The sequence below is a fragment of the Lepisma saccharinum genome, chromosome 1 (assembly GCF_977018435.1).
Source record: "Lepisma saccharinum chromosome 1, izLepSacc3.1, whole genome shotgun sequence".
Classification (NCBI taxonomy): Eukaryota; Metazoa; Arthropoda; class Insecta; order Zygentoma; family Lepismatidae; genus Lepisma; species Lepisma saccharinum.
In genome coordinates, this window is record NC_139229.1 from 169,739,042 (window position 1) to 169,752,093 (window position 13,052).

General features: G+C 38.9%; 1 non-coding gene across 1 annotated transcript; it reads left to right on the forward strand.

The window, feature by feature from the left end:
* The first annotated feature begins 12,544 nt into the window (after positions 1 to 12,544).
* On the forward strand, positions 12,545 to 12,616 carry TRNAE-UUC (transfer RNA glutamic acid (anticodon UUC)). Its single transcript has one exon. It is a non-coding gene; the product is annotated as a tRNA-Glu (tRNA).
* The last annotated feature ends 436 nt before the right edge of the window (positions 12,617 to 13,052 follow it).

Below are 13,052 nucleotides of genomic sequence, written 5' to 3' on the forward strand. Positions count from 1 at the left end.
CATTTTCTTGCTCGCTTCGCTCGCAATTTGTGTTTCTTCGCTGTAATGCATTGTGAATCACCAGACAGAGAAATAAGACATGTCTTAATTGATTTAGTTTAAAATGCATGAACAATTGTTTCGAGGAAAAAGAGCGTACACATTTGAGAGACAATTTATGTAATTTTTGCTGTTGGTTTATTGTGGAATGGATGAATTGGTTGCGTAATGTATTTAAATAATATAGGATGCTGTATATAATATGTATTAAAGAAACTTTGAATACGTACACAATTTAGTGTCCACGTCACTGCACGTTACATATATTTGAACCATATATCGTGAAAGTTATGTTAATGTAAAAAAAAGAATTATACTTGGAATGCATTTATCAACCATTTTCTGTCTTTCAAAAATAGTTTATTCCGTTATTATTGTGAAATTTAACTAGTTAAAAAAAAATTCAAATCGTTTGTTCGACCACAACTTCTTTAGCACAAACTTCCACCACCTTTTTGCGTAATTTACGAGGATAATAACGTCTTTGATACTACCACTACTAATATTAATAATAATAATCCAATAGCGCAACAGCCCAATATTGGGCCAAGGCATACCTACCGACTGCTGGCCTCCCTCCCACGCGAGCCACCAAGGGGGCGTGGAGATCTGCAGCCAGACTAGGGGGACGAGTGGTCAGCCCGACCGACCCCCAGCCGTTGTAGGACTTCGAGACCGGATTACGCTCACTCACTCGGAGCTCCCCAATTTCCTCACGATAGTGGGTTGCCACCGACCCTATACGTAGGCCGAATAAATTCCGACCAGAGCCGGCGAAGTTCCCGCAGCGAACAATCTTAAGACGAGTGAATGCCTTAACCCGCTCGGCTATTAATTAATATTATTATTATTATTGGTACGTTTTTCCTGATACTTGCCAGGACCAATAACCAATGTGCGTCTTCATGAGCACATAAAGAAGGTCACAAGTATTCTGATAATTAATAATCATAAAATAACTGAAAAAACCATTATCATTACTCTAAAATAAATGTAGGTCACTTAAATTACAAATTATTTCATGCCAACTGACCAGATTTTGGAAATCGGCCCCGCCTCACCATCTCAGATTTTGATGAAATTTGGTACAGGAGTTGGTCTGAGGCCTAAATGAAATTTTACCTCAGTATCTCCTATACTTTGTCCAAAATGCCCTCACCTTGAGACACGGTGCTGGCAACGTTACCAGAAGGCATGTTTAGCTGCCTCCTGTGCAGCCATAAATTGTCTCAGAGGTCCAAAAGGGACATCTCTTATACAACTTTTTGTGTAGATTTCAAAAATGAAGTCAATTTGACTCCAAGATCCGTAGTTTCCTTGCAAATGTTGGCTAAAAATTTCACTTCACGGTGACATCTGGCTCAACAAACTTCACTGCCTTACAGCCTGGAAAATAACAAGTCTACAGTTGCTGTATTTTGCAGTTTGATTTAGAGTTACATAGAGAGTACTAGATTAAAAGCACAAGTTTCTCAATTTATTAATGTACAACTTATTAAGGTGCAAAGATTTACCGGAAACTGATAAAACACAAAAACCGCCATGTTTGATGCTCTGGATGAACATGATGGCAGTTAAATATTGTCCTTTAATGAGTTTCACTGAAAAGAGCAAAGAAAAATACCTTAATGAGCAAAAATTCATCATGGTGACCCCCCACCATTTTCTAAAAATAGAACACTTTGATGTACGACAATATTTGTTATTTCGGAGAACTATGTTCATTTTTTGAAAGCCCTCCTACGTTATCTAATCCAGTAGAGCAACTGTTAGCTAAACTTTTATGGACAAACAATAGTCTGAATTTAAAAAATGAAACCACTTTGAGTGTTATGCCCTTGTCATTACATTGCAATTATTTGACATTATTGGAAATATTGTATATGTTCGTTTTTATAATTCAGATTGCACTAGAATTATGTATCATTCAGTTAAAATATTGTGTTTGTTCTTTTTTAATATTTAATATGATGTCACAGACAATCAGTATAAAATGGACAAAGAGACTAACATTTATGTGCCAACCTTGCAACTTGCATTTGTTGTGGGTAAGCAAGAAATCTGTCAAAAATCGTAAGACGTAAATCGTCGAGTTTCAGAAAGAATGGTAAGGACAGCCAAGGAGTTACACCAGAAAAATGAAGTTCTTGCCATGCCTGCTAAGAAGAAAGGCAGACCTTTGCCTTCAAGAACCAAAGAGCTTGTTCAGAGTTTCTATCAGGATGAAGAGTACAGGAGGATGTGTCCAGGCATGAAGGACAAAGTAACTGTGAGTATGAATGGTGTCAAAATGGAAAAACAGAAACGGCTCTTGTTATGCAATTTGAATGAGCTGCATGTGCAATTTCGGAATAAAAATCCTGATGTAAAAATCGGCATTACAAAGTTATGTCAGCTTAGACCTGAATGGTGCATTACTGTTGGAGCAGCAGGGACACACAGTGCCTGTGTGTGCATGATGCATCAGAATGTGAAACTCATGCTTGCTGGAATATCACTGAAAACAGAAGACTACAAAACACTCATCAGCAGAATTGTTTGCAATATGGACTCAAAGGAATGTATGGTATATCGTTGTGAAGCATGTCCAGGGCAAGATGCAGTTGTTGATTACCTTTGGCGGCTGCTTCAAGCTGAAAGCACAGATCCAGAAGATATAGTTGAATTTAAGAAGTGGTTCCACACAGACAGAGACACACTGATGACAAATCAGCTGACAGTTGAGGAGTTTGTTGCTGATTTGAGTGCGAAAATTTACAACTTGACTGCACATCATTATATTGCTAAATATCAAGCAGGACATCTAAAGGGCTTAAAGGAACATGATTGATCATACTCATGGACTTTTCTGAAAATTACTCATTTGTAATTCAAGATGCTGTGCAAGGGTTTCATTGGGAAAACAGCCAAACCACGGTGCATCCATTTGCAGTTTGCAGCAATGAGAATGAAGGAGTACAGTGTCAGAGCCTGTGCATTATCAGCGACAACCTTTCACATAATGCTGTAGCTGTTTGTGTTCATTGCTAAAGTTCTATAGTTTCTTAAAGCTACTATGCCTGAAATCAGACACATCCACTACTTCAGTGATGGTTCAGGAGCACAGTACAAGAATTTCAAAAATTTTGCAAACCTTTGCAGTCATTTCAAAGACTATGGGATAACGGCTGACTGGAGTTTCTTTGTCACCATGTGATGGTATTGGTGGCACGTTGAAGCGATTGGCGCAAATGAAGAGTCTACAGCACCCTGTACATGGGCACATACTCACTGCTCAAGATCTATTTGAATTCTCCAAGCAACTCAAAGGAATTGAGACATTTTATGTGAGTAGTCATGAAGTTGAAGCAACTGTGTCCCAGCAGGAAGAATGATTTGGCAAAGCACATACAGTTGCAGGAACACGTGGGAACCACTACTTTCATCCTATTGATGAGAGCAGAATCAGTGTTAGCAGAGTGGCCAATGACTCCGTGTCGTTTATTGCAAATGTTCTAACGAAAAAAAAAATTAAAAAATGTCAATGTGAGGTCTGAAGATTTGCATCCAGGGCAATATATTGCCTGTATCTATGACAGGAAGTGGTGGATCGGAAATGTGTGTGAGGTGTCTCTCGAACAGCAAGATGCACATATAGTATATTTTATGCACCCTCATGGACCAGTCCAGAATTTCCATTGGCCACAACAAAGAGACGTGTTGGGTGCCAGAGATCCACATAATCTGCATTGTTTCTGCACCAACTGTCTCTTCATTAGGAAGAAACTACACTTTCCCTGAGAAAAATGTATCAGCAATTCAAGCAAAATTTATCACAATGAAGTAGTAAAAATGTGCACAGCATTGGCTTGGGATCCACAAAAGAAGCCCACCTCGGCTTGGGAACCGGCTAGAAACCCATCTGTAAACTTTGAAACCTTGAAAACAAGCCCTCTTCTAATGGATAACTGGCTACATACCCATCTACAGGCTTGGAAACCTCAACCAAATATCCATTTGGCTTGTAATCCAGCATCATAAATGTTCATGCTCAACTGGTGGTGGGTGGGAGGGCCCGTGGCTGGACCTGCCTGGCTATCGGGCGTGTCCTCTAGGCGATGGGGATACCATTTCCATACAAATAAAATAGTATGGAGTTGGTAGTGCAAAAGGTACCATGGGCGAACGCATGATTACTTGTCATATTGTGTGTAATATATACATGGACGACTGGTTACAAATTCCACATTTTAGGCTTCTCATATCTCAGAAAACATGCAAAGCACTCAAAGTGGCTTCATTTTTTAAATTCAGACTATTGTTTGTCCATAAAAGTTTAGCTAACAGTTGCTCTACTGGATTAGATAACGTAGGAGGGCTTTCAAAAAATGAACATAGTTCTCCAAAATAACAAATATTGTCGTACATCAAAGTGTTCTATTTTTAGAAAATGGTGGGGGGTCACCATGATGAATTTTTGCTCATTAAGGTATTTTTCTTTGCTCTTTTCAGTGAAACTCATTAAAGGACAATATTTAACTGCCATCATCTTCATCCAGAGCATCAAACATGGCAGTTTTAGTGTTTTTTCAGTTTCCGGTCAATCTTTCCACCTCAATAAGTTGGATATTAATAAATTGAGAAACTTGTGCTTTTAATCTAGTACTCTCTATGTAACTCTAAATCAAACTGCAAAATACAGCAACTGTAGACTTGTTATTTTCCAGGCTGTAAGGCAGTGAAGTTTGTTGAGCCAGATGTCACCGTGAAGTGAAATTTTTAGCCAACATTTGCAAGGAAAATACGGATCTTGGAGTCAAATTGACTTCATTTTTGAAATCTACACAAAAAGTTGTATAAGAGATGTCATTTTTGGACCTCTGAGACAATTTATGGCTGCACAGGAGGCAGCTAAACATGCCTTCTGGTAACGTTGCCAGCACCGTGTCTCCGGTGAGGTGTCTCAAGGTGAGGGCATTTTGGGCAAAGTATAGGAGATACTGAGGTAAAATTTCATTTAGGCCTCAGACCAACTCCTGTACCAAATTTCATCAAAATCTGAAATGGTGAGGCGGGGCCGATTTCCAAAATCTGGTCAGTTGGCATGAAATGACCCTATATTTTGTATTACGCGAATTTTAAAACGCGTCAAAAATTTGACATTAGTGTTTGAGGCAAAGGTGGAAAGGGCGAGTGCTTGTGTTTCCGGGAAGAGGAATGTAAATATGCACCCTGCGTCCAGTTCGAATTACATCACCAGTGTTGAGAGCTACAGTGTTGGCAACTGTCAAGTAATTTACACGATAATTCAAGTGAAATGTTTAACAAATTTTACAAGTTAATTCAATAAATTGATGGCTTTTGAATAGAAATTAGGGTGGTAAAAAAGTATCTGAAAAAGGGACTATCTTCTGATATTTGTTAACATCACAATCTAAATCATATACATTGTACACATTAAGATCAAAGAAACATTTTGTATTATTATGGCACCTTTTTACATAAACATTGTATACATACTCTTTCTGTTGTAATGATTCTGATTCCTCGGTTAATTTCTATCTCCAAATTAACATATATTCTCTCCCGTGAGGGATAAAATTAAGGAAATAGGTTGATATCACTTTCTGTTGTTTCAGAGCTTTTGGATGCTTTGTAGTTGTGGAAAGAATCTGTGAGGAAGTGAGTGTTTGTTGCTGATGTTTGTGTTCTGAATTAATCGAAACGAACATGAATTTGGGAGATGTTGGTACGGCAAAGTGCGGGTGCTTTACTGTTTGCTTGAGTTGGCTTATTAAGTTCACTTTTTGCACAGATAGATTAATCAGGACTGGGCCTACAGTTTAATGTGGGATCCGAACTACGGTTGAATGTGCCTCAACCGGGTACTGAACCCGGGACCCCTTGGCTAAAAGGCGACATTACCACTTAATTACCATCGGGGAAGACAAAGAGGTGAGTGTATTATTTAGCAATTTATATCTGCTTCGTTTAGCTCGAGGGAGAAAAGTGTAGAAATGAAAATCGTGGAAGCGAGGCGACCAACATCTGATTTACCTGACTTTAAAAGAATTATCTCATGGAGGCTTTGTGCGACACTTACAGGAGTTGGAATTTATTGTGGTGAGTTCATCGTCCATGCATGTGTTTCTCTTGGATGGAAATTTTTAATGTTTATGTCCCCCGAGTCAAAAGCGCCACCTTAATATGAATTGGGGGGGGGATTTGAATCAATAATTTTTATATATATATATATATATATATATATATATATATATATATATATATATATATATATATCTGTCTCTAATCGCTTGCCTCCTTCGTCAGACCACGCTTCGCTACTGGCTTACAGACTCAGTGGCGCAGGAACGGGGGGTACAGGGGTACATTGTACCACCCTAAATCCGTAAATCGAGTTGAACCCCCTGTACCCCCCTTTGGTAATCTGACAGCAGACGGAAGGTGCTACTGTTAAAATTACCTATTATCAATTCGCCCAATAAAAAATGTATTATTGTTTATAAATTTTAAGCATTATAGTCCTTACCACAGAAATTCAAAACATTTAATTGTAAACTTATTATACTACATTGTGCTTGCTACTAGTTAGTTCATTGACCTAAGTTCTTGGAAACCTCTTTAACGAGATGAAAATTGTTTAAAATGTGTGTGGAACGATGAAATCAGATTGACTCTCAGACAATTACGCTGCAGACGATTGCTGCTTTGCGTAAGGGGGAAGGTACACATTTCTAAAGCAGTGGTCGCGTCGATTCGAAGATAAGGTATAAATCTTCATCAGAGGAGTATATGTATGACTGACCCCATTTTCTTTTGAATATTTATAATGGAATTTTCCGAAACGGAACACTTACACGAACGAGACGAGACACGACAGACCAACTTGGGGGGGGGGGGGGGTGTTACAATGCACTCCTGCACCTCACCCATATTTTTCATAATTTGTAATTGGGTGTTGGGAAAACTATACTTAAACCTATATATTAAGATATATATTTTTTTTAAAACTAGAGTGCCGATTAGCCTATCTGAGAATGAGGTGAATTTGGAATAAGTTTTGATAACTTCAGAGTGGAAACCGAAAGAAAAATAAGCACAAACGAGAACGAGAAGGACCTCACCACACAGGAGACGAGATGACGCTGTGACAATTCTCGACTCATCGCATCGCGATATCATTCCTAGGTGAAATGAAATCTTTCCTAGACATTTAAACAGGGTGCAATTTGCGATTTTATCAGGGGGGACTATTTTTTACCTATGTATTAGGTATACTTATAATTGGACATAAATTGCTTAAAATCTAATTGTGATATCGAATGCAACACAAACACAACGCCATTTTAAGTTAAACCCTAAAGTCAAAATTTAAGAAAATTACATTAGTCAGATGAATGCACGAGATAAATGAGACTCACTGCAGGTTCTATTGGTAGATTTTGGATTGGATTTACAAGGTCTCGGGGAGTAAGATGGGAATATTTGATTGATTGATTTGGTTTATTTTACTTCGCATTTCTGCCACTTTTGGCTAATCGCGAAGATGAGGATGAGTGATGATGATATGATGAAATTGATGGACACTCAAAAATAACACCCATGGGCAGGCCAGGATTCGAACCTGGGACCTCAGGCGTCTAAGCGCGCTTTGCTAACCCCTTTTTTTTTCATTAAAAGGAAATACCCCCTACACGGAGGTATCCCCCCCACCATTCACACTTTTTCTCACTTTTACACTTTTCAATTGTTACAGTTTCTCAGTTTCTAATCATCTGGACAAACACAAATACCCATGTCTTACCCGGGACTCGAACCCGGAACCCTTCCTCCGCCACGGAGTAAGGCGAGGTGGGAATTTGTTTTGGATTTTCTTTGCAGATGCGAAAATCTTTCACTGTGACGCGCACATGCTTCTGCTTACATTAAAGTTTACATTTTCACATGAACGAGAAATTGACATGTCATCATAAAACACACGCATGTATCTGCATTTAATACCACTACATGCGAAAATAAATCTTGGCCGGCTCTTCACATTGTCCACCAAAAATTGAAAAGAAAGAATAAACTTTTGAGCGTATGGCTTTCCTTGCTACTTCTGAGAGCTGAAGGATTTCGGTTTTGTAAATGTACCGAATGATACACTAGACTCTCTCTAATCCGGCAATTCCTTGCACATATGGGTGCCGGATTCGCGGAAGTGCCGGATTATTGAGAGGGTCGGAAAGCCTCGGTTCAACTTATCTAAAATTTCGAGTTTCTGCTTGAGGCCAAGCGTAACGTGTTTTCATTTAGAAGCCATAGTATGTACTGAACTTTACTGTAAGAAAGTCACAATTTCAAATACTGTACGTATGTATAGCATTGTTTAACATTTTTAACTAACAACATTGTTGAAGACGATAATTCATTGTTGTGCGCGTCATTTCTGCTTGAGTGACTACAGGCCGGATGTGGGCCGGACTACTGAGAGGGCGGTCTATTGAGGGCCGGATTAGCGAGAGTCTAGTGTATAACTTTCAGTACTTGAAGAGCGTCATTAGGTACAGCTAATTATATTACAAATAAATGATTTGTCAAATTTTTCACAAATATTTCAAAGTTAGACTTCTTACGAGTTGATTGGGAACCATCTGAACTCATTTTTTTCTTTTTTAATACAACACCCTATAGATGTCTGAGAAAATAGCAAATACATGGCTTCTAAAAGGCATTGGATATGGTACACATCTGCCATAAATTGTTTAGATATCTTTTTATGCGTAGCTATGGGACTTTTAAAATTAGAATGAACGGAACTGAAGTGGAACTCTATATAATGTAGTTTCTATATCCAGTGGGTGGGAGATGATTATTCCTGTTTGGGGTGGCTCAAGATCCCCCTCACTCCTGATTTTCCGTTCAGACCCACCGGAGCAGCCAGTGTTGTCACATCATGATTGGCAGAAAAGAGCTAAATCCCGCCTAAATAGGAATACAATTTCTGCCAAGCAAATAGAGGCAGAGCCAAGGCTGGATTGAACTACAACTGAGACCAGTTAGGTAATAGACGAAAATATAGTTCCTTGGTGTGATTCGTGATTTGGACAAACCTTGCTCCAAAATACTAAGTTGGCAAGAGTAGTACGACAGCTGAGTTTCCCTTCCACTAAGGAGCGGAGTTCTGTCGTCTGCTCAGTGCTCACCACACAAACGTCAAACTGACCCGAGAAAAGTGTGGATCTTCTTCTTTTCTTCCCCTTCGCAGCTCATTGCAAAGAAACGGAGACAGATGAAGAATTGACAAGAGTCTACCACTATTCATTGGATTTTCGTGGTAACTGTCTCATGAGTGGTAGTTCTTTCTAGGAGTGTTTGTAGCTAAATCAATGTGCTGATAGCAAAACAAGAACGAAATGAACAAATATCTAGCTCGAAGAAATGTTTTCTTTACCGAAAGGGGGGGGGGGTGTTGTAATAACGTCTAGCAGGCATAAATGTCGTACTGATAGCCGGTAACACTTTTTAAAAAGTCACGCCACGCCACTGGCCTTATATGTTTCAGAATTGTTATCTGATTTTAAAATCTGTTTTTTAATTATATTATAATTAATTATATTTATTATTTAAATTATATTATATTTAATATTAATTAATTATAATTAATTGTTATAATTAAATTATAACAAAAACAATTAAAAATATTTATGCATATTTTGCATTAAATAACAGGACATTCGTGAGTGCTGTTCTAAAAGAGAATATTTCTCATGGCTTCACATTATACCTAGGTATCAAGGACGTTTTTGTGGGGGTCCAGGGGGTCCGGACCCCTTCCCCCCAAAAGACTTACCAAGTATTAAAAGTAATTTATCAAAATAAAATTGTTTAGCATTTGTTATACTCAATTTCCATCAATGCCAATACCATGCTTGAACAGCGTAACAATTAAAAGTTAGGGTGCGGCAGAAATATCTCCCGGATTTCATTTGTGAATAACAAAGCAACGATAGATGTTATGCAAAACTTTATTGCACGGTTGGAAAGAACAAGGTTTACCATTTTATTGCACATTTGCAAATAACAAAATGTTCCAATTTTTTTTTACAAAATTGCCACAAGTCACCATTTTGGGTGATATAGTTGACTTTGTTTTAAAATGATATCGTCCAAATGCCGATCTGCACGGTGTACGCATTTCTGAAGTCTCGCCCTGAAGTTCTGCATTACCCTCCTAGTCATGTCTGGTCGGTATTGCCGCTCTTTCCTGTCTGATACCATCTTTCAGATCATTGGCTGTCCTCGGCCTTCCTTGGTAAACTTTAGCCTCCAGGTACTCCCACAGAAAGAAGTCGCAGGGTGCGAGCTCGGGGGAACGAGTTGGCAATGGAAGGTGACTTCGAAGTGAGATCAGACGCCCTGGAAACATTTCACGTAGCACGTTCATCGATACGCGTGCTGTGGCACCATCCTGTTGGAACCACACAGCCAATTTGCCACGTTCGTTCGATTGCGGTTGCAGGAAGTTGCGTAACATCTATACATAACGGTCAGACGTTACATTAACTGCGTGTCGTCTAGGGGCGTTCATGGAGTTGTCTCGGTACATATGGGAAACAAAATGGTAATTCTTGTTCTTTCCAACTGTGAAATAAAATTTTGCATAACATCTATCGTTGCTTTGTTATTCACGAATTAAATCCGGGAGTTATTTCTGCTGCACCCTGTATACTCGATGTTTTTTTCCGCTGAACTTATTGGAAGGCAAGGAATTTGGCTCATACGGCTTTGAAGGATTCGAAAGATTTATGCACACTACTAATGATAATATCCATAAAATATTAATCAGGAACTTTACTTTTCGTTAATTGGATCTAACTCCTTTTTTTGTTATTCAATAAATATTCAATTATTTTTCTATCTGACATTAAATTTCTTGCCAGGCCAGTTGTTTTTGTGCAAATCTTGGCGATCTTAACTACACGTAAGCTAGATAATGAATACTTGCTGTTATATTTCTATTCTTTTACTATCTTTTACCTATTCATGTAATAATAACAATATAATATTAATTAATGTACATATTTAATTAATGAATATATTAATTTAATTTAATATAATTATCCTAATTATTATTATTGCGACACTTGATTGGACATATATATATGGGAGGCTGAATTTTGTACCCCCCCCCAAATGAAAAACGTTCCTGCGCCACTGCACAGACTCCCAAAATGTCCTCCACGCGCCCTATAATCTTTCAGAAAGGCCCAACTTATCGTCATTTTGGCTCTGAATTTACGCTTACACTCCCTAAATACGAAGTTACAGCCCCATTGAACATGCTGGATAAATCCTGGCCATTCCTAGCCAAAAGTTTACCCATTTACGTTGATAGACGCGATCAACTAGTAATTGAAAGAGTTCTACTGATTGCTGCTAGATGGCAGTCAAATGCTCATCTTCACTGAAAAGACTACTTTCACAGTTGCCAACTCGAGAAGTCCAGGCGCTGAGGGCTATCCTGTTGCCTATAATAAAGAAATATTCCTGTTAAAATAAAAATTTTCATTATCGATAGGCTTTCTTGCTGTAGACTTCTCACATACCAAGTTATTGAACAGCCTGATCAACTCCAAAATTAAACAAATCGTAATGAAATTTAAACGGAAGTTGCCTTCCGGACTTGGTTCTATTCAATACTGTCAATTTGTTAATTTAGCGTTGGTTTTCTGACACTCCTAGCGGCGAAAAGGATGAGTGATGATGTAATGGAATTTATGAAGGGACTTTCACAAAGAACACACTTGCCCAGGCCAGGATTCGAACCCGGTACCCGTGGCATCGCGCTGTGCTAACCATTCAGCAGTAACAATGATAGTTTATTATTCCTTTGTTTTGTGCACAGGTGTGAGGAAGACCGGCAGTCGGTAGATAAGACACGCCCTTCATGGGCTGTTACGCACAGGATTATTATTATTAAATGACAAATACGGAAACGTCTACTATTTTACACGAATATTATATTCTTTGTGTGTGACTATGCTCTCGGAAATTTTCGTCGGATATAGGTTGCAAACATGGTGCCCTTGTACAGTGGCGTGCCCAAGGGGTGGTGGTGGGGGTTATAACCCCCCCCTTTGGTCCAGCATTCCTAAAAAACAACGTCAAAGGTAGGAAAAGATGTGAAAATGAGGGCTTACTACAAGAAAAAATGGACATAACCCCTCCCTTTCAAACATCCTGGGTACGCCACTGCCCTTGTAATAATTAACAGAAATTACTATGACTGAATCGAAATTATGTGTAACATGAACATGCAATTTTAGGTTGATGTTCATTTTTGAAGCGGCCGTGACCCGCTTAAGCTTTGGTGGCAGTAATCCATCGGTATGTCCTTGTCAACATTTTTTGGATATATAATTCACTTTAATTTATTTTTATTAACTTACCATTACACCACCTTAACACTATTCAATATGGAATAATACAAGTTTGCGCATTGCGGGCTTTATTCGTTATATCCCATGTGGTCTAGTGGCTAGGATACCTGGCTTTCACCCAGGAGGCCCGGGTTCGATTCCCGGCATGGGAATATTTTTTTTCTTACTTATTACTTACAATTTATTTTAGACTGTTCTGTAAAACAAGAAACAGACGCTACAAATTTGTACTTGCTGATAAAATCTGCACTTTCTTGCGCCCTGTTTTGGAGACGGTGTGACTATCCATTTCACGTTACAGATTACAGATCTTCTCGAAGTATTCATGGGGTAGCCTCTTGAGACTCAGGCTATTGGGCTCACAGCCAGTATAATTCTCTGTGGAGGTTTCTTTTATGTCGTCTTACGGGCTGCAGAGCCACGAGTTATTATTATTATATATAAAAAGTAAGTAATAACCCATGGCGCGACAGCCCTGGAAGGGCCTAGGCCGATCTCCAGACTGCCAGTCTCCCTGCTACAATCCTACCTAGAGGTGTGGAGATCTTCAACCGATAATGGGGTGACGTGGGGTCAGTACGTCGAACC